The 20857-nt window shown below is 46.7% G+C and overlaps 1 long non-coding RNA gene across 5 annotated transcripts in view; it reads left to right on the forward strand.

The window, feature by feature from the left end:
* LOC104847315 (uncharacterized) overlaps positions 1-7955 on the forward strand; it is a 63120-nt gene extending 55165 nt beyond the window's left edge. For 3 of the 5 annotated variants that reach the window (XR_010319877.1, XR_010319878.1, XR_010319876.1), the window contains one exon: positions 584-7955. This is a non-coding gene — a long non-coding RNA (uncharacterized LOC104847315). The remainder of the gene's footprint in view (positions 1-583) is intronic. The other 2 variants (XR_010319875.1, XR_010319879.1) reach the window with 2 other exon arrangements.
* Positions 7956-20857: the final 12902 nt, after the last annotated feature.

The raw sequence follows: 20857 nt of genomic DNA on the forward strand, positions 1-20857 counted from the left end.
GCCAAGCTTTCAGTTTGCAGCTGAGTACCTGACCGTCCCACCACCAGGGCTCCTCAGACAGCATGTTTGTATACAAAACTTAGGTTTATTTGTTTGCGGTTGTTAAATAGTAGCTCACGCTTATGGAGTTCTTGCTGTGTTGAAGTATTGGATGAACCCTCCTAGGGTCCTGATGAGAGACAGACACCCGCCCAGTCCCCTGCTGCATAGAAGGTTCTGGTGAAGCCACTTGCTAAAAGACAGAGTGAGCAGGAGAGACCAGTACATGAGGCAGCGTGATGCTAAGGCTTGTCTCTGCCGGGCAGAACTGGAGGCTTCGGGAAAGGTGGTGGGGAAGCAAACCTAAGGTATGGGACAGAATGAATCAGAGGTGTCTTCCTCAGGGCACGGGCACAGACGGGTTACCTGATAAGCAAGGTAAGTGTGCTTAGGGCTTGAACAGAACAGGGGCACCACTTGTCCAAAGCAGAGACCAATAGGTGCCAAGCAGACAGGACACAAGGAAAAGTGAGTGTTCCAGTGGAAGGGAACTGGCAGGGCACTAAATGAAATTGATACCATTTTATAAATTTTGTGTTGTTAGGTGCTGTCAAGTTGGTTCCGACTCATAGCGACACTGTGTGCAGCAGAACGAAACACTGCCCGGTCCTGTGCCGTCCTCACAGCCATTACGCTTGAGCCTGTTGTTGGAGCCACTGTGTCAGCCCATCTCGTTGGGGGTCTTTTTCACTGACCCTCTGCTTTGCCGGGCACGATCCTTCTTCAGGGACTGGTCCCTCCTGATAACATGTCCAAAGTGCGTGAGACAAAGTCTTGCCATCCTTGCTTCTGAGGAGCATTCTGGCTCTACTTGTTCCAAGACAGATTCGTTCGTTCCAGCAGTCCATGGTATATTCAGTATTCTTCAGCATTGCCATTCAAAGGCGTTGATTCTTCCGTCTTCCTTATTCCTTGTCCAGCATTTCTATACATATGAGGCGATTGAAAATACCATGGCTTGAGTCAGGTGCACTTTAGTCCTCGAAGTGACATTTTCACTAAATGAAATTGATATCATTTTATAAGTTTTGTCTATGAGAACAATTATATTTTCCTTTTCATCTCGGACCAATCGTGTATAATGCTCACATTCAGTTCTCGTTGACCCCCTAAGAACGTGCCAGTGGTACTATAATAACGTGACTCATAATGCATCTGGTCCTGTCCTGTGCAGAGTGAACCAAATGCATCTTCAGATCGAACATACCCTTGTATCATACTCTTTGCAACCGCTCTTACCCCCCGTTGGGTATCAGCAGTAGTCCAATGAACTGTGAAGACGCAACATCAAAGGACAGAAAGTGAGTGTGTAATTTTTTAAGTGTTCAACGTGAAGAGCACTTGTGGAGATCTGTTGTGAAGGGCCTGCCAACAAACATCGTATGACAAATGAGTGAGATGATTTCTGACTGCCTTGTAAGTACTATTTCTTTGGACTTTCTCAGACCTGAGGAACAAAATTGCATGTACCAAATGAGTTTTTTTTACTTACTAAATCTCAAATACAAGCTTTTGTGTTAATGTCTAAATTCAAATGTAAATTTTGTTTTTATAGATTTTACTCGTTTTGTAGATTTTATATATTTTCAGTTACTCAAACTATTTGCTACGGTAGACCCAAATTTAAAAAGTGGCATAATTTTATATCCAGGTAAAATGGAACGGCAGCAACTAAGTGGAGCGCAAAAACGAAAGCTCACGGAGGAAAAAAAGAAAAGGATCTGTGAATCCCTAAAGACAACTCCAAAAATAACTTTCTCTTTAAAGTACGGTGATTCACAAGAGACTTCTCCCGTTGAACACTGGAGTTCAATGGGTGTAAATCGTTGTTCTGATACCGCTAGTGCCGAAATTACTAATAGCAGCGCGAGTGTAACAGAACTAGTTCCAAATTCTGCATCCATGCCTTGTTGTAGTAAAAGTAAGAATGGTGTAGGAAGCGAAGCTTTTTTAAAATCTGAAGTCACATCTGCAGACCCCTTACATAACAGAAATACAGATCCTGCTCTGTGGAATAACTTTTCTTCTAATGATGTAAAGTATTGGATCGAAAGAGGGCCAAGTGATTGTCAGCATCACAGCGGACCATTTGAAAACTCGTGTCGAAAATTTCTGGGTGGTAAACAAACAAGGTTCTGTAGCCAGAATATATTTCTAGGGTGCAAAGCTAATGGTGAAAATTATAAGAGGGAGTGGCTACTGTATTCTCCATCAGTCGGCTCTGTGTATTGTTTTGTCTGCAAATTATTCAGTCCTAAATCATTTAATTCTCGATTTGCTACGGATGGCTTTAGCGATTGGAGCAACTCAAATATGATTCATAAACATGAAAACAGTTCCATTCACAGAGATTGTATGTTGTCGTATTTAAACAGAAGACATAATTTTGGCTTCACTCATGAGTTTGAAACACAAATTGATGAAGAACATCAGTATTGGAAGGCCATTTTGCGACGTATTGTTGCTGTCATCATAACAATTGCTGAACGTGGACTGTCTTTTCAAGGAAGGAATGAAGTCTTTGGGTCCCCACAAAATGGAAATTTTCTGGGTTTACTTGAACTTGTTGCTCAGTTTGATCCATTTTTAGCGGGTCACATTTCAAAATATGGTAACACAGGAAAGGGCAACCCATCGTGTATGTCTAAAACCACATGTGAAGAATTAGTAAGCTTGATAAGTGATAAAGTTCGAACAGCCATTTTCAGTGAGATAAGTGTAGCTCGATATTTCAGTTTGTCTGTAGATTCCACTCCTGACCTTTCCCATACAGATCAGCTAAGTATTGTTTTGAGGTACGTATCTCCAACAGATGGGAGACCTGTCGAGCGATTTATCACATTTACTAGCTTAAAAAGTCACACTGGTGAAGAAATTGCAGATCAAGTACTTCACTATTTATGTGAAGTTTGCAAAGTTGATTTTTCTAAGTGCAGAGGCCAGTCCTATGACAATGCTGCCAATATGTCAGGGCGTTATAAAGACATGGAACAGAAGATTTTAGAATGTAATGAATATGCCATTTTCGTACCATGTGCTGCGCATTCCCTTAATCTCGTAGGACGTAGTGCTGTAGATGGTTGTCCAGAAGCAGTTGATTTTTTTTCTTCTGTGCGCTTACTTTGCACATTTTTTGCAAGCTCTGCTCACAGATGGGCAGTTCTCAAGACATATTTAGGCAATGATCGATTATTAAAATGTCTTTCTGATTCACGTTGGGAAGCACACGCTGTAGCAACAAGTGCAATCCTGGAATCGTACCCTCAGATTCTAGATGCCTTAGACGATATTGCTGAAGACCAGACACAGAAAGGAGACACCAGAAGAGAGGCTGCAAACATCGCCAACAGAATGCAAACGCTGGAGTACGTGTTTATGTTGGTCATGTGGAATCATATATTGCAGCATTTTCATTGGACGAGTCAAGCTCTCCAAGATTCGGAAGTAAATTTACAGACATGCACAGATCTCTACCGGTCATTAACAGGGTATTTGCATAATTTAAGAGAGGATTTTGAAAAATTTGAGAAAACAACAAAACAGATACTGCCGCATAGTAACTATCAAGCAGTTGACCATCGCAGAAGCGTTAGAAAGAAACGAGTAGACGGCGGAGGAGCTCCAGAAGTATCGCTGAGCGCCAGAGATGAGTTTCGTGTAACTACATACTACGCCATCGTTGACATACTGGAATCTTGCATGAAAAGAAGGGCAGAGGTGTACGCAGTTCTTGCAGATAGATTTTCCTTCTTAAACAACGTGGATATACCTGACGAAGAATGCATGAAGGCATCCCAGAAATTAGTGCAGGCTTATCCCGATGACTTAAATACAAACCTTTATGGAGAAGTGCGACAATTTCATTCTTACATGAGAACTAAGTTTACAGATTCAGGAAGGACAAATTTTACTCATGTAGGCATGTATGATTCCATAATAGAAGATAAAATACAGTGTGTATTTCCCAATGTTGAAATTGCTTTACGCATATTCCTAACTTTAATGATCACAAACTGTACAACAGAACGCTCATTTTCATCCCTAAAGAGACTCAAAAATACTCAGCATACGGCAGTGATTCAAGAAAGACCTGATGCATTGTCCTTATTATGTATGGAAGTAGATATTGTTCGGCAGCTTAATTATGATGAGATCATTGAAGAATTCGTACAGAGCAAAGACTAGGAAGAAATGTTTTTAGTTCCAGTTGTCCCTTGGTATCCTCGGGGGATTGGTTCCAGGAAAACCTCCACCCATCCTGCAGATACCAAAGTCTGCAGATACTCAAGCCACTTTGATAAAATGATGTAGTGCCCACGTCCTCCTGTATACCTTGAGTCATCTGTAGATCACTTATAATACCTAATACAACGTCAGTGCTATGTAAATAGTTGTTAGTGCTTACACCTAACACTTACTGGTCTTTCAGTCTTTGCAAGCACTTTATCATGAACCAGAGAGACCGTTTTGCCATCGTAGGGGCAGCACTACCACTTCCACAAAAGTCAGCTTCTTTCTGTTTTATTGTGGGAACGCTTGATTCGTTCCTGCTGACCTTACAGCCCACTTGGCAAGCCATGTGCCACTTTTCAAAAGATCTAAGATTTTTATTTTCTCATCAAGAGATAGCACTTTACACAACATCTTAGCCTTTGAGGGATTGCTTTGACCACTTAATTGCTTTTTAGGAACCATTTTTTCACAGAAACGTAGGAGGCACACAACGTAAGTAGAAAACTAACTGGACGCGCGGCGAGCAGCGCTGGGGAGAGACTGCGGGTCTGTGAAATGGCGGGAGGCTACAGCAGGGGATGGCCACACGTCGTTTCCTTCGTGTGGATTCAGCGGAACGCTCTCCACACAGCAGATTGAAGTCGCGCTTTTTGGAACCCCCCCTTTTTTTTTTCCTGCATATTTTCTACTGACGGTTGGTTGAATCCTTGAATGTGGAACCTGCAGATATGGAGGGCCAACTGTAGGACATGTTAGAGATGAAAGATCTGTCGAAAAATAGGGTAATTTGTTGTAATATTTTTTTTCTGATCGTTAAATTTTGTTTTATTACACTTTTGTTCATTTATAATTAGAGCATGTATTCAAAACAAGCATCACAGTTGAAGTATGAACGATTTAAAGTAAAATTGGTGAAAGTCAGTTTTTGGTTGTGGGAGATCAACAGAATTTTACATTGATTGTTGAAACAACCAAGTTTACTGACTCGTTTTCTTGTAGAATCTGTGGAATATTCTTTTTGTAGAAAATGTGTATAGTAAAAATGTCAGTATCCTGCTTCCACTAAAAGTTTTATAACATAGTTCATCTCGTTCCACTAAAATGGCTTATGCCACTTGTGCGTTTAATCGCTAATATAGTCACTTTTAAAAAGAAGCTACATCATGGATAGCTAAGACACGTATGTGTATATATCTGTGACTTACATGTATGTGTAACACACATAGCCCGTTTGAATGCGTGAGTCAGCAGAGGAGGGGGCACACAGAGTGTCAGTGTTTATGGCCCTTGCGTGCCTTCCTGCCCTGCCACCTGAGAGTTCCGACCCCCCAGTCATGCCCTCCCAGGACACTGAGCCCTGCCTTCATACCGGCTTTGGCAGTGGGCTGCAGGCGGCACCCACCCACTGTGGGGAGGTGAGGGAAGCACCACGGTTGAAGCACCCTCTCAAAGAGGGCTACGTGCTGCAGCTGGGAGTGGGGCATCCAGTCCCCCTCCCAGGGCCTTGTCACCATCCTGGGCCCCTGGGAGAGATGGTAGAGGATCCCTGGGGACAGGAGCTTTCTCCTCACCCCGACCCTGTACCTGCACCCCACCTCCCTCCTTGTTCTTCACTTAAACTTTCCCTCCATTTCTGCAGAAGTCCCAAGGGATTTAAGTTCTTCTACAACTTCTGCAGATTCCCTCCAGAGCTGCCCCTACTCCCCGACCTCGTTTATTGTGGGTACAGGTCCCTGGAAGAGAAGAAAGGGAAGGACCAGGGGCGAGATGTCCTCTGACTGGGGGTGGAGATGGGCACTGGATACAGGTTCACACAAGTGGCCACCGGTCATTCGAGGCCACCAACTTGTCACGTTACACGAATGGCCCTTCTGTATCTGGCATGCAGTCTTGGCCCCAGATTCCGGACATGGTTAAAGTGCTTGGCTGCTAACTGAAAGCCACGAGCGGCAAAGCAGGAGAAGGATGTGATAGGCTTCTGTAAAGATTACAGCCTTGGAAACCCTATGGGGCAGTCCTACTCTGTCCTGTAGGGTCCCTATGAATCAAAGTCAACCTTAGGTTAGCAGCCAAGTACTTAACCCTTGCACCACCAGGGCTTCTTCTGCAACCTTACAGGGCACTGCCCTGGGCCAGGCACACACGACCACATTTAATCCTCATTACAACCCTGACAGGGACAGACTGTTACCTCCGTTTTACAGTTGAGGGATCTGAGTCACAGATAAGTAACTAGGAAGCAGAGCTCGATTTGAACCCAGAGTCTGTGCTCTTGGCCCCTCAACATTTGTTTGACATTATGGGCTTTCCCTAAGGACTTCTCGTGGCAAGGTGGTTAAAGCACTCAACTGCTAACCGAAGGGTTGGAACCCACCAGCCATTCTGTGGAAGAAAGACCTGGCAATCTGCTCCCATGAAGATTGTAGCCTAGGAAACTTTATGAAGCAGTTCTATTCTGCCACATGGGGCTGCTGTGAGTATCAACTTGATGGTACCCAACTCGACCAACAATGGCTTTTCCCTTCATCACACCCTTTGAACCTAATAGGCATTTTCGTGGGTAGCTGCTGTCTTCCAGAGAAGGCACTGAAGACCCAGTGAAGCCTACGTCAAGGTCACACAGCAAGAAAGGAGCCTGTGATCTCCAGGGCTGTGTTCGTGGTTGCAGTCAGAGGGCCCAGGCCACACGGGACTCCAGGGCTGCCCCAGGCCCCTGGTGGGGAGGTGACCTGGGGACGCTGGCAGGTGGCAGAGGTGGAGTGTGAAGATGGGCAGTTAGGGGAGGGATCATAAGTGGTCTCTGGGTGAGGGAGGGGCCGCCACACACCCACTGACCAGGACCTGGCCTTGGCCCACCTCACCTGCAGCAGGATGCAGAAGTTGAAGAAGCTCGTGGTGGAGGAGGGGCCAGGGATGAGCAGATGAGGGGAGAGTGAGCCCGGTGACGCTGGACCCTCCTATCCCACCAGGATCCCTGGAGAAAATCTCACTGCATTGCTCGAGAAACTTCCGTCGCCACCACCGTCAACGTCCCCAAACCCAACCTGCTGTTTCCCCTGGCCTCCCATCTCCTGAGGGTCCACTGTTTCCTCAGACACTGAGACCCCGGGGGCCCCCACACAGCCTATCAGACCCCAGCTTTTCCCTGATCTCTGTCCCCAAGATCTGGTGCAGGCCACATCTCTGGACTCTACCCCAGCCCCCTCCCTGCCACGGGTCTGTTCTCATGGCCCTTGAGGGTCTTTCTCCACTCCAAGGTGACCTTGCCCCTCCCACGCTTACAGCCCTCCCATGGTCCCCAGCACCCCAGGATAAAGCTCAGCCCCTCAGCATCCCTTTCGAGGACATGTGTGGCTTCCCCACTCCACCCTCTGGCTGAGACATTCAGAGCCCTGTCTTTCTAGACACAACCCAAATAACCCAAACCCAGTGCCATCAAGTCATTTCCGACTCGTAGCGACCCCGTGCAGTGCACAGTAGAACTATCTCATAGGGTTTTCTTGGTTGTAATCTTCATGCAAACAGACACCCAGGCCTCCTGCAACACCCCTAGGGGGGTTCAAACCACCAACCTTTCACTTTGTAGTTGAGTGTAAGCCCTTTGTGCCACCCGAAGCCTCTGAAACAGCCAGTTCTTCCGTGTTCCCTCCTGCAATTTTGTGCCCCTACACCTTTGCTTGGAGCCCTGGTGGCCCAGCGGTTAAGAGCGCGGCTGCTAACCAAAAGGTCAGCGGTTGGAATCCACCAGCCGCCCCTTGGAAACCCTGTGGGGCAACTGTACTCTGTCCTGAGGGGTCCCTATGAGTCGGAGTCAACAGCAATGGGCTTATTTATTTTTGACACCTTTGCTCAGGTTGTTCCTTCTCCTGGGCAGGTCGTTACCTGCACATTCTCCTTGAGGCCTGTTCTGACCTCCTCCGACCCTCTAGGGTGAGCCCAGAGCTGTCTGTTTCCCCCACTGAACTGGGGACTCCCTGAGGGCAGGGCCTGGGTCTCACTGTACTGGGATCCCCAACATCTCCTATGGGAGGGGAGGCCTCTGGAAAGCTTTGTGGCCTCAACGAAAGTCCCTTCCTCCTTCGGTGGACTGTCATCTGCCCTTCCAGGCTAAGTCAGCCCCTCTGGGGGAGGGGGCACATCTCTTCTGGTTCCACAGCACCCTTTCTGCCTTCGTTGTAGCACAGATCCCCAGGAAAGCTGATGTCTGGGACGTCCCCTCATCACCTCACCCCTCCCCCAGGACAGGGTCCTTGCTGTGTCCCCAGCACCGCCCAGCGGTGGCCTGGCACGGTGGAGGCCTGCAGGAGGTCCTTGGAGCCGACTTGAACCTGTGATACCTCCTGACTTCGTTCTTGGCTCTGGTACAAGTGCTTCCAGGGTCTCCTCCTGGGCCACTCCGTCCTCTCCCCCGCTCCCACCAGGGCACCTTCGTGTGTCTCCAGGAGGTTTTCCTGGTTCAGGTTAACTTGGGGCTTCAGTCAAGGACACATGGCCCTACCTACTGCCCTTGAAAATTCCCCCAGGGTGGCCTGTGTCCCCTCTCAGAAAAGGGTGATCCATATCCCCCTCCCCAGACCAGGGTAGCTGTGTCTCCCCCTCGGGCCAGCGTGGCCCATGTCTTCCCCCAGGCCAGGGTGGCCCATGTCCTCCCAAGCTCCCCAGACCAGGTTGGCCCATGTTGTCCCCCCAAACAAGGGTGGTCCACATCCCCTCAGATCAGAATGGCTTGTGGTCCCCCAGACCAAGGCACCCTGTATCTCACCTACACCAGGGCCGTTGGTGTTCCCCAAAACCAGGGCAGCCTGTGTCTCCCCAACACCCGGGTCTATCTCCCCTCAGACCCTGGTCCCCATGACCTTATTTCCTCCTGTCACCCCTACTCCTGTCTCAAGTAGCATCTGGGGCAGCTGGGACACCAGAAGAAGGGGAGCAGGCATTGCATGCCTGAATTTATAAACTCCCAGCCCCACATGGCTCGTGGGGGTGGAGTGGGGGTTGCTGAGAGCCAGGTTTATGGGCAGGGATGCCTTGGTGGCTGGTGGGATGGGGAACTGGCCCTAATGAGCATTCATGAGGCTAAAACTTTGGTCTGAGTCTACAAGGAACAATTACCCACCTGGGGCAGTTCCCCATGGGGGAGGGGGCAGGAGGGCAGAGCAGAGACTTGGAGGAGATCAAAATACGGAGTTTGGAATCTGAGGCTTATAATCTCGAATTTGGGGTCTGGAGTGTGAAAATTGGATTCTAAAATTGTGCTTCTTGTGCCTGGAGTAGGAGTCTGGATTTTGAATTCTGGATTCAGGAGTCTAGATTTTGGCATTCATGGCCTGAAGTCTGAATTTTGGAGTCTGAGTTTTAGAGCCTGGAAACTTGAATCTCGATCCTGGACTCTGGACTTTGAGTAACAGGCCTAGAATTTGGATTCTGGGTCCTGGACCTTTGGATCTTGGTTGGGACTAGGAGTCTGGCATCTGGTATTTGGAATCTGGGCCTCGAGGTCCAAAACCTTCACACCTACTGTGAAGCCTGGGACATGGAGATCTTGGATTTTGAGTTTTAAGGGCTGGATTTTAGAGTCCAGGTCCAGACTTTGAAGTCTTATAGGTAGACTGTGGAACATGAAGTCTAGAGTTTTAAATCTGCATTGGGCAGTTAAAGTGTAGACTAGGTGACTTGGGCCTGGCTTCCATGATCCTGGCATTTAGAGTCTCGACTTTAGAATATGAATTTAGAATCTCAGAATCTGGAGTCTGTCACCTGAATCCTGCAGACCTGAGTCTGGGTTCTGGGGCTTGAAATCTGGGTTCTGCATTCTGGAGGCTGGAGATCATCAATAAGATGACCAAAGGCTTTGGGAATTTGAGACTAGGTTCCTGTGTTTCCGAACCACAGACGCTCCTGAGCAGTTGTCTAGATTCCATTCTGGCTTGTTTATAAACAAGAGAGAGCAGGCGGGGTTAACCTCAAATCACACATTGAAGGATGAAGGCCTGTGATAAACATGGTCCCTCTCCATATCTGGAAAGCATCACCTTTCTGAGAAAGGATGCATGACGGGGACTGACTGTCTTGGAGATCAGTGGCCAATGCCTAGGGATCTTTGGCCCTCAAATTCACCACAGACAGTAGGAGGGGAGAGGGATGGCACCTGAGCTTCCAGATGTCTCAGGCATTCCAGAATCATAGAATCTCAGTTATTCCAGAACCCTCAGGCCTCAGTCATTCTAGAATGACAGGCTTTCAAATTTCTGGACTATCCCCCAGACCCTAGAATTGCAGATTCTAAGACATTCTAGTAGTATGGGTCCTCAGACACTTCAGAACTGAAGATTTTAAAATAACCTAGAACTACACATCTTCAGACATTCTAGAACCCTGGCTCTTCAGGTATTCTAGAACCCTCAGATTTTCAAACACTCTAGAACCTCAGATCTCCAGACATTCTAGAAACCCTGACTGTTGGCTCTTCTAGATCTCAGGCCAGAAAATATTCTAGAACTTCTTTGTCTCTGCAGAAATTCATGCTCAACATTTTTTTTTTAATTGTGCTTTAAGTGCAAGTTTACAAATCAAGTCAGTCTCTCATGCAAAAATTTATATATACCTTGCTATATATTCCTGGAAACCCTGGTGGTGTAGTGATTAAGTGCTTTGGCTGCTAACAAAAAGGTCAGCAGTTCAAATCCACTAGGTGCTCCTTAGAAACTCTATGGGGGCAGTTCTACTCTGTCCTATAGGGTTGTATGAGTTCGAATCGACTCGAAGGCAACGGGTTTGGTTTTTTGGTTTTATATACTCCTAGTTGCTCTCCCGGTAATGAGACAGCATACTCCTTCTCCGCACCCTGTATTTCCGTGTCCATTCAGCCAGCTTCTGTCCCCCTCTGCCTTCTCATCTCCCCTCCAGACAGGAGCTGTCTCACGTGTCTACTTGATCCAAGAAATTCACTCCTCACCAGTATCAGTTTCTATCTTACAGTCCAGTCCAATCCCTGTCTGAAGAGTTGGCTTTGCGAGTGGTTCCTGTCTTGGCTAACAGATGGTCTGGGGACCGAGACCTCTGGGGTCCTTCTAGTCTCAGTCTGAACATTAAGTCTGGCCTTTTTACAAGAATCTGAGGTCTTCATCCCACTGCTATCCTGCTCCTTCAGGAGTTCTCTGTTGTGTTCCCTGTCAGGGCAGTCATCGGTTGTATATGCTCAACATCTCTGGACTGCACTTGGGCCACACTGTTTATGGAGTGTTGGCCACAGACCACTCCTATGCTCTCCTTGCATTATCTCATTTGGCCTCCTGACATCCCTGTGAGGTGATTATTATCACTTCCTCCTTAATAGTGAAGAAACAGAGGCCCTGAGAGGGGCGTTACAGGTAAAGGGCATGCAACTAGCAAGAGTCAACAGGGGAGAGAATCCCAGTTCCCTGACTTTAGGTCTACGCCGTGTGAACACAGCCTGGTCCATTTGCTCTCCACCTGGAGACACCTCCCTCCCTGCCCCATTGGAGAGAGAAGGTCCTGGGTGGTAGTGGTAGTGGTGGTAATGATGGTGAGAGAAAGGAGGTGAGCTTTGGGGCTATTAATTACAGCAGCTGAAGTGCAAGGGGAGCTTCTTGGTGGTGCAGAGGTTTAATGTGCTTGGTTGCTCACTGAGAGGTTGGCAGTTCAAGTCCATTCAGAGAAGTTTTGGAAGAAAGGCCTGGCGATCTACTTCTAAAAAATCAGCCATTGAAAGCCCTGTGGAGCACAGTTCTACTCTGGCACCCAGGGGTACCACGAGTCAGGGTCCACTTGATGGCAACTGGCGGCGGTGGTGGTGGAGGGTAAGGAGGATTTCCTGGGTGCCAGGCCTGTGCTAAATCCTTTCCATCACGACTGTAGGAGCTCCTCCTTCTAACCCACACGGGTAGGTACTCTTAGCGTCCCCGTGACACAGAGGGGATACCAAGAGTGCTCACAGTGAACAGAGCCCAGGTACACCTGCGTGTGAGCTGGGCTCACTGGGCGGGGCGTGCAGCCCACTGCTCCTACCAGCCCCATGGTGCGGTGACCTCAGAGCTCCCCCTCCAGCCCACTCTGGCCTGAATCAGACTGGTGCCTTCAGTACCCTCCTGGGTGTCTCCCTGGATGTTGCTCACGTCCACCTTGGCCCCATTGAGAACCAGCTTCTTCCCAAACTCCTCCCCCTCCTGCGATCCCCTTCTCAGTGAAGGATCCAACACTAACCCAGCCATCCTATACTCTCCTAGGATACAGTTTCTTTCCAAACATGGTCTTTTTTTCATCTGAGGTCAACCACCAACTGTGTACTGCCTCCTCTGTCTGACTCTGAGCTCCAGCCTCAGGCACCATCTCCTCCACCTGACCTCTAACCCAGCCACCTGACCTCTAACCCAGCCTCAGGCACCGTCTCCTCCACCTGACCTCTAACCCAGCCACCTGACCTCTAACCCAGCCTCAGGCACCGTCTCCTCCACCTGACCTCTAACCCAGCCTCAGGCACCGTCTCCTCCACCTGACCTCTAACCCAGCCTCAGGCACCGTCTCCTCCACCTGACCTCTAACCCAGCCTCAGGCACCGTCTCCTCCACCTGACCTCTAACCCAGCCTCAGGCACCGTCTCCTCCACCTGACCTCTAACCCAGCCCCAGGCACCATCTCCTCCACCTGACCCTCAACTCCAGCCTCAGGCAATGTCTCTTCCACCTGAACATGTAAGGTCAAAGAAAATCTTTTAACGTTTTCCTCACATCAGAAAACTCTTGGGGACTATAATAATGTATTAAAAAATTAATATATTTTTATGAAGGAGGGTGTCTTAGACTGGGTTCTTTAGAGAAGCAGACCCAGTCAAGTATGTACATATAACATATGTGTGTATGTACAGAAAGAGAGAGAGAAAGCCCTGGTAACACAGCGGTTTCAGCATTTGGCTGCTAACCAAAAGGTCAGCAGTTTGAATCCACCAGGCACTCCTTGCAAACCCTGTCGGGTGGTTCTTCTCTGTCCTGTTGTGTCGCTATGAGTTAGAATTGACTCGACAGCAGCTATAAATATATATAGAGAGAGCGAGAGAGAGAGAGTTATATCAACGAAATGGCTCACGTGGTTATAGATGCTAAAAAGTCCCAAGTCAATGGGCCAGGCGTCAGGCTGGAGGCTTCTCCTGACTCACATAGCTGCAAGGGGTGACAAACGCAAGGTTGGCAGGTCAGACAGTAGGCTGCTGGCTCACAGGCTATGGAGGTTGATGAATTCAAGATTGGCAGATAGGACGGCAGGCTGCTGGCTCAGTTCCCAAGAACTGAAGGTAGAATGATGACAAGCCAGATGCAGGATGCAGAGCAAGCAAAACGCAGTGAGCTTTGCCAGAAATTCCATAGATATTGGATGAAGGCCCACCCCCAAGGAAACTCTTTTTCAACTGACTGGCTGCTTACAGCAGATCTCATCATGGAGGTGGTTAGATCATTATGTAACTGTCAAAATACATCATAACTGCCAAACCTCTGAGAATCATGGCCCAGCCAAGTTGACACACAGCCTTAACCATCACAATCCACCCCATGTCAACGTGGCACTTGTTCACATCCCCTTAAACCATAATAATCTCTAAATAAAGATAATTATGAAGTTATACTTGTGCTTAACATGACACAACTAACATGCATATGGCCGAAAACACACTAGCCCTGTTTATAGCTTATATTTTATAAGAAAACAAAAATACTTGATTTACACATACAAAGAAGATCTGTAACAATTACAGTCCTTGTTTCTACAACTGATCACGTGGTTGTAACTGATAGTTAGAGCTATTCCACCACCCATTCCATATTCCCTTTACCCTCAGCAAGCACTTCAGTTTTGTGGCTCTTTGCCTGGTGTGGTCACCCAGACCTTCATTCCTGAAGGGTCTATACTGTTAGTAGTTGTCTTAGGCTGGGTTCTCTTGAGAAGCGAAACCATTAAAGCATAGAAATATATATATAGAGAGATGTATATCAAGCAAATGGCTCACGCGATTGTACAGGCTGGAAAATCCCAAGTCTGTGGATCAGGATAGAGGCTTCTCCTGATTCACAGAGCTGCAGGGACTGGCAAACCCAAGACCGGCAGGTTGGAGAGCAGGGCTCTTGTTCACAGACTGTGAAGATCTATGAATCTCAAGATTGATAGGTAAGCTGCTAGCTCGAGTTCCCAGAACCGAAGGTCAGATGAACAGACGCCAGCTGCAGGATCCAGAGCAGGCAAAAGCCAGAACGTCCATTTATATTTGGATGCAGGCCATATGCCCAAGGAAACTCCCTTTCAACTGATGGGCTACTTACAGCAGATCCCATCATGGGGATGATCATATACAAACACTGAGAATCATAGCCCAGCCAAGCTGACACACGATCTTAACCATCACACTAGTCATGTTGGAATTGAGTTGCTGTAGTTTTCCATTAACTTTAATCACAGGGCATGGTAGTACTAAGAGACGCTCTAAGGGATCTCCTGTAGTCCAGACATATTCTTCTTTACCTCCATTATATAACATCAATCTGATTTCCTTTTGGTAATCAGGATCAATCACACCAGCTAATATAGTAACTCCCTTCTTTGCCTATTGATCCAGAGGTACAAGGAGCCCAAAGTGGCTGGGTGGCGTTCTTAACTTCCAGTTCAATGGAATCAGTGTTGTGTCTCCTGGTGGGAGCATTCCTCCCTTTGGAACTAAGACCTCTAGACCTGCAGAGCATAGGGTTGTGGGGACAGAAAGCAAAAATTTTGCATATAGGTCACTAGGGGTAATAGTGAGTGGTGCCATTCCCATTTCCATCGCTTAATTACTGGATCCCTGAATCTTGTCTATGGGAGAAACAGCACCGTATATTGGACACTGGTTTAGAGCACATACAGCCTCCTGGAGAGCATTACCCCAACTCTGCAAGGTATTGGCACCTAGCTGGCACCGTAAGTGTGTCTTTAGAAGGCCGTTCTATCATTTATCAGCTGTTTCAGGATGATGGGGAACATGGTAAGACCAGTGAATTCCGTGAGCATGGGCCCCTTGCTGTACTTCATTTGCTGTGAAGTGAGTCTCTTGATTTAAGGCTAAGCTGTGTGGAGTACCATGATGGTGGATGAGGCATTCTGTAAGTCCACGGATACAGTTTTGGCAGAAGGATTGCATGCAGAGAAGGCAAATCTATATCCAGAGTAAGTATCTATTGAGAAAAAAATGCTGCCCTTGCATGGTGGAAGTGATCCAGTGTAACTAACCTGCCACCAGGCTGCTGGCTGATCCATCATCTTGAGGAACGGTGCCGTATCGGGGACCCAGCGTTGGTCTCTGCTGCTGGCAGGTCGGGCACTCAGCAGTGGCTGTAGCCAAGTCAGCCTTGGTGAGTGGAAGTCCATGTTGCTGAGCCCAGGCATAACTTCCATCCCTGCCACCATGGCCACTTCATTCTTGAGCCCATTCAGCAGTGATGGGAGTGGCTGGGGAAAAAAGAATGATGGGTTCCCACAGAATTGGTCATCCTATCAGCTTGGCTGGTAAAATCCTGCTCTGCTGAGGTCACCCTTTGATAAGCATTCACACGAGACACAGTGTCTTCATTTCTTTGGCCCATTCGGAGGGGTCTGTCCACATGCCTCTTCCCCGTATCTCCTTGTCACCAATTTTCCAATCATGTTCCTTCCAAGTCCCTGACCATCCAGCGAAACCATTGGCCACAGCCCACGAATTAGTATACAGTCACCCATCTGGCCATTTCTCCTTCCAAGCAAAGTGAACAACCAGGTACACTGCTCGAAGTTCTACCCACTGGGAGGATTTCCCTTCACCACTGTCCTTCAGGGAGGTCCCAGAAAGGGGCTGCAATGCTGCCGCTGTCTACTTTCAAGTGGTGCCTGCATATTGTGCAGAACCATCTGTAAACCGGCACGAGTTTTCTCTCCTTCAGTCAACTGATCATAAGGAACGCCACCTGAGGGTGTAGGTGCAGACTGGAAGATGGAAGGTGATATGACAGGAGTGGAGACTTGTGTGACTTACTAGTGCCTTCAGGTCCTGCTGGGGGCCGAGCTCATGTATACCACTTCCATTTAATGATGGAGTGCTGCTGTGCGTGTCCAACTTTATGACTCTGTGGGTCAGACGACACTCAGTTCATGATGGGCAGCTCAGGCTGCATGGTGACTTGGTGTCCCATGGTTAAGTGTTCGGTCTCTACTAAGGCCCAGTAACAAGCCAAAAGCTGTTTCTCAAAAGGAGAGTAGTTATCTGCAGAGGATGGCAGTGCTTTGCTCCAAAATCCTAAGGGTCCGCACCATTATTCACCAATAGGGGCCTACCAAAGACTCCAAACAGCATCTCTATCTGCTGTGGACACTTCAGGCACTGTTGGGTCAGCCGGATCATATGGGCCAAGTGGCAGAGCAGCTTGCGTGTCAGCCTGAACCTGTTGCAAAGCCTTCTCTTCTGGGCCCCACTCAAAACTAACAGTTTTTTGAGTCCCTGGATAAATAGGCCAGAGTAGCACACCCAAATGAGGGATATGTTGCCTCCAAAATCCAGAGAGGCCCACCAGGTGTTGTGCCTCCTTTTTAGTTGTGGGAGGGACCATGCAATAACTTATCCTTCACTTTAGAAGGAGTATCTCAAAATGCCACACACCACAGGACCCCTAGAAACTTCACTGAGGGGGCAGGCTCTTAAAATTGTGTCAGATTAATTTCCCACCCTCTAGCACACAAATGTTTTACCAATAAGCCCAGAGTTCTTGATACTTCTTCCTTACTAGGTCCAAACAGCATAATATCATCAATGTAATGGACCAATGTCTCATCTTGTGGAAGGGAAAGGCGATCAAGGTCTCTGCAGACTAAATCATGACGTAGGTCTGGAGAGCTGATATATCCCTGAGGTAGGACGGTGAAGATGTGTTACTTGCCTTGCCAGCTAGAGACAAACTGCTTCTCGTGTTCTTTCGAAACTGGAATTGAGGAAAAAGGCATTGGTCAGATCAATAACTGCATACCAGTTACCAGGATATGTATTAATTTGCTAAATTAATGAAACACAGACTGCGGAGGTTGATGAATTCCAAATTGGCAGGTAAGTTGGCAGGCCACTGGCTTGCAGGCTGTGGAGGCTGATGAACTCTAAGACCGACAGGTAAGATTAAAGGCTGCTGGTTCACAGGCTGCAGAGGCTGACAAATCCCAAGGTCGGCTGATAAGCTGCTAGCTCAAGTCGAGTTGGTTCTGACTCATAGCGACCCTATGCAGAACAAGACACTGCCTGGTCCTGCGCCATCTTTACAATTGTTGTTATGCTTGAGCCCATTGTTGCAGCCAGCGTGTCAATCCACCTCATTGAGGATCTTCTTCTTTTCCGCTGACCCTGTACTTTACCAAACATGATGTCCTTCTCCAGGGACTGATTGCTCCTGACAACACAGCCAAAGTATATAAGATGAGGTCTTGCCATCCTTGCTTGTAAGGAGCATTCTGGTTGTGCTTCCTCCAAGGCAAATTTGTTCTCTTGGCAGTCCATGGTATATTCAATGTTCTTCACCAATGCCACAATTCAAAGGCATCAATTTTACCATCTTCCTTATTCATTGTCCAGCTTTCACATGCATCTGATGCGATTGAAAATACCATGGCTTGGGTCAGGCGCACCTTAGTCTTCAAGGTGACATCTTTGCTTTTCAGCACTTTAAAGAGATCCTTTGCAGCAGATTTGCCCAATGCAACGCGTCTTTTGATTTCTTGGCTGTTGATTTTGGATCCAAGTAAAATGAAATCCTTGACAACTTCAATCTTTTCTCCGTTTATCACAATGTTGCTCGTTGGCCCAGTTGTGAGGATTTTTGTTTTCTTTATGTTGAGGAGTAATCCATACTGAAGGCTGTGGTCTTTGATCTTCATCAGTAAGTGCTTCAAGTCCTCTTCACTTTAAGCAAGCAAGGTTGTGTCATCTGCATAACGCAGGTTGTTAACGAGTCTTCCTCCAATCCTGATACCCCATTCTTCTTCATATGGTCCAGCTTCTCGGATTATTTGCTCAGCATATAGATTGAATAAGTATGGTGAAAGGATACAACTCTGACACACACCTTTCCTGTCTTTAAAACACTTAGAATTCCCTTGTTCTGTCCGAACAACTGCCTCTTGATCTATATACAGGTTCCTCATGAGCACAATTAAGTGTTTTGGAATTCCGATTCTTCGCATTGTTATCCATAGTTTGTTATGATCCACACAGTCGAATGCCTTTGCATAGTCAATAAAACACAGGTAATGGGCCGTCTGGTATTCTCTGCTTTCAGCCAGGATCCATCTGACGTCCGCAATGATATCCCTGGTTCCATGTCCTCTTCTGAATCTAGCCTGAATTTCTGGCAGTTCCGTGCTGATATACTGCTGCAGCCACTTTTGAATGTTCTTCAGCAAAATTTTGCTTGCATGTGATATTAATGATAATTGTTGGATGATTTCCACATTCGGTTGGATCACCTTTCTTTAGAATAGGCATAAATATGGATCTTTTCCCATCGGTTGGCCAGGAAGCTGTCTTCCATATTTCTTGACATAGACGAGTCAGCACCTCCAGCGCTGCATCCATTTGTTGAAACCTCTCAATTGGTATTCCATCAATTCCTGGAGTCTTGTTTTTCGCCAATGCCTTCAGAGCAGCTTGGACCTCTTCCTTCAGTACTATCGGTTCCTGATCATATGCTACCTCTTGAAATGGTTGAACATTGACTAATTCTTTTTGGTATAATGACTCTTTGTATTCCTTCTATCTTCTTTTGATGCTTCCTGCATTGTTTAATATTTTCCCCGTAGAATCCTTCACTATTGCAACTCGAGGCTTGAATTTTTTCTTCAGTTCTTTCAGCTTGAGAAACATCGAGAGTGTTCTTCCCTTTTTGGTTTTCTATCTCCAGCTCTTTGCACATGTCATTATAATACTTTACTTTGTCTTCTCGAGCCGCCCTTTGAAATCTTCTGTTCAGTTCTTTTACTTAATCATTTCTTCCTTTTTCTTTAGCTGCTTGATGTTTGAGAGCAAGTTTCAGAGTCTCTTTTGACATCCATCTTGGTCTTTTCTTTCTTTCTTGTCTTTTCAGTGACCTCTTGATTTCTTCATGTATGATGTCATTGCACAACTTGTCTGGTGTTTGATCATTAGTGTTCAACGCATCAAATCTATTCTTGAGATAATCTCTAAATTCATGTGAGATATACTCAAGGTTGTATTTTGGTTCTCCTGGACTTGCTCTGATTTTCTTCAGTTTCAGCTCTAACGTGCATATAAGCAATTGATGGTCTATTCCACAGTCAGCCCCTGGCCTTGTTTTAACTGATGATATCGAGCTTTTCCATTGTTTCTTTCCTCAGATGTAGTTGATTTGATTCCTGTGTGTTCCATCTGGTGAGGTCCATGTGTATAGTTGGCATTTATGTTGGTGAAAAAAGGTATTTTGCAATGAGGAAATCGTTGGTCTTGCAAAATTCTATCATTTGATCTCTGGCATTGATTCTATCACCAAGGCCATGTTTTCCAACTACCAATCCTTCTTTGTTCCAACTTTCGCATTCCAATCACCAGTAATTATCAATGCATCCTGATTGCATGTTTGATCAATTTCAGACTGCAGAAGGTGATGAAAATCTTCAATTTATTCATCTTTGGCCTTAGTGGTTGGTGCAGAAATTTGAATAGTCGTATTAACTGGTCTTCCTTGTAGGTGTATGGATATTATCCTATCACTGACAGCATTGTACTTCAGGATAGATCTTGAAATGTTCTTTTTGACGATGAATGAAACATCATTCCTCTTCAAGTTGTCATTCCTGGCATAGTAGACTATATGACTGTCTGGTTCAAAATGGCCAATACCAGTCCATTTCAGCTCACTAATGCCTAGGATATCGATGTTTATGCGTTCCATTTCATTTTTGATGATTCCCAATTTTCCTAGATTCATACTTCGTACATTCCAGGTTCCGATTATTAATGGATGTTTGCAGCTGTTTCTTCTCATTTTGAGTCGTGCCACATCAGCAAATGAAGGTCCTGAAAGCTTTATTCCATCCACATCATTAAGGTCGACTCTACTTTGAAGAGGCAGCTCTTCCCCAGTCATGTTTTGAGTGCCTTCCAACCTGGGAGGCTCATCTTCCAGCACTGTATCAGACAATGTTCCGCTGCTATTCATAAGGCTTTCACTGACTAATTCTTTTCAGAAGTAGACTGCCGGGTCCTTCTTCCTAGTCTGTCTTAGTCTAGAAACTCAGCTGAAACCTGTCCTCCATGGGTGACCCTGCTAGTATCTGAATACTGGTGGCATAGCTTCCAGCATCACAGCAACACACAAGCCCCCACAGTACGAAAAACTGACAGACACGGGGTCACTGGGGTTGGATGAGGTAATATACATGAGGCCAGCATGTAAATCATAAAAGTGGGCTGATGCTTGAAAGACCAGTTAACACAGCACATGATTCAGACATGGACTCTGGACTAGGAGGCCTGGGATCAAACCCTGCCTCTGCCATGTGAGACTGTGCATCTTTGGGA

Source organism: Loxodonta africana, chromosome Y (genome assembly GCF_030014295.1).
Source record: "Loxodonta africana isolate mLoxAfr1 chromosome Y, mLoxAfr1.hap2, whole genome shotgun sequence".
Classification (NCBI taxonomy): domain Eukaryota; kingdom Metazoa; phylum Chordata; class Mammalia; order Proboscidea; family Elephantidae; genus Loxodonta; species Loxodonta africana.